Source organism: Wasmannia auropunctata, unplaced genomic scaffold (assembly GCF_000956235.1).
Source record: "Wasmannia auropunctata unplaced genomic scaffold, wasmannia.A_1.0 LD317885.1, whole genome shotgun sequence".
Lineage (NCBI taxonomy): Eukaryota > Metazoa > Arthropoda > Insecta > Hymenoptera > Formicidae > Wasmannia > Wasmannia auropunctata.
Window position 1 is genome coordinate 1 of NW_012045005.1, and position 3,168 is coordinate 3,168.

At 28.4% G+C, this 3,168-nt stretch overlaps 1 pseudogene; it reads right to left on the reverse strand.

The window, feature by feature from the left end:
- Positions 1-343: 343 nt before the first annotated feature.
- LOC105460671 lies at positions 344-3,121 on the reverse strand (annotated as a pseudogene).
- Between the last annotated feature and the right edge of the window lie 47 nt (positions 3,122-3,168).

Here is a 3,168-nt window from a genome sequence, read left to right on the forward strand (position 1 = left end):
TCGGTGTGTGTGAATTTGACATATTATTTCGTGGAAACTCATTAATATTAATAGTCCTGGGTGTATTTTTAATAATTCTATAATTTTAGTACAAATAGTTCTGGCCATTAAAGATAAAAAAACCCAAGTGCAAACTAAAACGCCAAATTCACGCAGCGTCTCACAGTGAGACTCTCACTTTGTCTTGAGAACATTTCCGCCACAAAATCTTGTAGGATTTTAAAAGATCTATAGTTCTAGATGAATTCTAGAACGAGTTCTGGCGATATAACTCGTTATTTTAAATTCATAAAAAATAAACGGCATTAGATTATAAATAATAATTAAACAACAAAAGAGCATGTCAGTCTCGCAAGGTATTCATGCGTAAAACAATTTATATAAAAAATATATATAATAATACAATCAATATGTTACATGAGCGAAAGTTTCGACCTTTTGTTTAGGTCATTTTCAGCGCAATTTAATAATGGAAAAATTACAAAAAATGGAAGATTCATACGGCAAAACTCTAATATTCTATTATAATATCTATTTTAGTATAACATATAATAGGTATCCTTAATCTCTTATATAAAATTCATACAAAAAATATTAGTTTTCTTAACTATTTCGTTATGATAACATTAATTTTTCAAAAATGTCTATCCTTAAATATGCCCTTTTTCGAATTTGGAGCTAAATGTAACAGCAATTGCATTACTCAATCCTTTTCATCTTTACATATAGGTACCTATTTTATCTTGCATATATGACATAATTTTGAGAAAGTATAATTATGGGGGCCAAGCTCCTTCAGGATGAATAGGACATCTAAGTGTGTCGCAATTGAAAATACTATATAAAATTGCATTCTTTCAAGGCCTATACCTATAAAACTATTAGAGCTTTCAAGAAACCGTTTTACAGGGTTATATGTCAGGGCTATGATAAGGACTAAAATAGTAGTCCAATATCAGCTAATTTGGCGAGGACTATAAAAACGGCCTCAATGCAGAGTTGGATAAGTTAATATTTTTTTAAACTAACAATAAGTTAAGTTAAAGTTAACAATTTTAAAAATTTAACTTACAATGAGCTAATAATATTATAGTAATTCCTAAAAATTGTAGCCACAATATCTCCTCTTAAAAAAAAAAACATGAATATTCCATTATAATTAATTTTAATGCATTTGTAATGATTAAATATACGTCTATTATTTCTTTCATTCTTTTTCAAATTTCTATCTTATTTTTATTTTTATTTGATTACTAGAAATCAAGCATGCGTTAAAGGTCCAGTAAACCCCATTCATCATACAGTGGAATATACTTTATCATAAATTTTTTAAAATCTTCACTTTTTAAGCCTGGATTAGTCCAAGTACCAGTGGTCATCATCTCATCAAAATCTTTCGCTTCAGACTTAGGGCACAGCATTAACGGTAAAACGACGAAGGATGACACCATTTCAAAGGGAGCTCTTCGCTTTATGGTATCCTTCAATTCCTTCATTGTAGGCGGCTGCGTCTTGCAGTTCAATTGTTTCATAGTCGTCGACAGGGTGCCAAGATATGTTTAATAAAACATCTCTCTTATTTTCAATGATATCAAAGGAAACACTTGAATTAAGAAAAAATTGAAGATCGAGTGCCGGTGATGTGTAGACGCAGGCCTGGAAGTCTACCTATAATATCAAAGACACATGTTTAATCTGATTGATTTCTTGACCTCTGAAAAGTAAATTGGAAATGAAATCTGTGCACCGGGAAAGAAGTGGAACGCGTGTTTAAGAAATATTGACAAGAAGATTAAGAGTTATCAGACGACACAGACGGACAGATGGCGAATATACAAATACATATACTTGAATGGGAACGAACTGGATTTATTACATTATTTATAATACACTGCACTATCAAGTCTACATTATAAAATTACGTTTTAGAAAAAGTAAGAAAGCGTCAGGTATAAGCGCATTTATCGACCAAGATATTGTTTTACTAAATTAAAATAAAACTTAAGTGGTACATAATTGAGTGGCACATAAGATATTGTTGTACAAAATTAGAATAAAACTTAAGTGGTATATATATATCTTTGTATCTCTGTTGGATCTTCCTATTCTAATCCAAATAGCAGTAACTTTAATTCTTTTTAAAAAATTTATGATACCACAAAATTGCGAAGTTCAATCTAAGTGATACGTATTATTTGAATGTATATAAATTATTTGATTCCACATTTGGAATAACTTAGTGAGAATAGGCCTTATAATTATTGCAGTATTTTAAAAAAGAAAATTTAATTACAGTAAATCATATATTATATTTTAGGCATTTTGATTTTAATGAATGACGCTAAGATACAATATAATCGCATAAAAATTGCACAGTTTATATGCGATATTTGGGCATATGTTCACACAAAATGTATTTGAACGTACTTACAAAAATTTGATCAATAGGATTGCTATCATTGTCATATTTAAACAACATATTTTTCAAGTGAAGATCGCCGTGATTAATAACATTAAATTCATTTTCAGAGAGCTTGGTTGCATCTACTGCTATTTGATACATGTGATCGGAGAGTTTAGCAATCTTTTCCGAATATCTAGAAATAAAAGTCACATAAACATAAATTTGTATGTACAAATAATAATTATGTAAATATCTATTTTAAACAGCGCAATTTGTATTTATATTTGTTATTTTCTTCTTAATGTGTTTAATCATTTCACATTTAATATGTCTAATTGTGTTATATTAAATGATATTGTTTTAAACAGAGTTGAACAAAAAATGTCGTTCACAGTATGTATAAAACTTACTCTTTCACTTCTGGCCAGTTTATAATCTCCTCTGATAAAGCTTTAGTAAGCTTATTAACAACATTTTTCTGTTCTAATGCATTCTTATTGTTAAATAATCCTCTCGTATACATTCCCTTTTGCTTGGGTTCCTAAAATATTAAAATATTTTTATTAAAAGACGTTGATGTTTATTTGATTAAACATACAGTTAAGTATTAACTGTATTAATAATATGTTTGTACTGCGGATGTACTAATAATTTAGAATGTTATATACAAGATGAAGGCTACATAAAAACGGAAAAACTCAATACCAATAATTTCATTTCAACTTTAAATAATTAAATAATTTTAAATTATAATTTTGTAAATG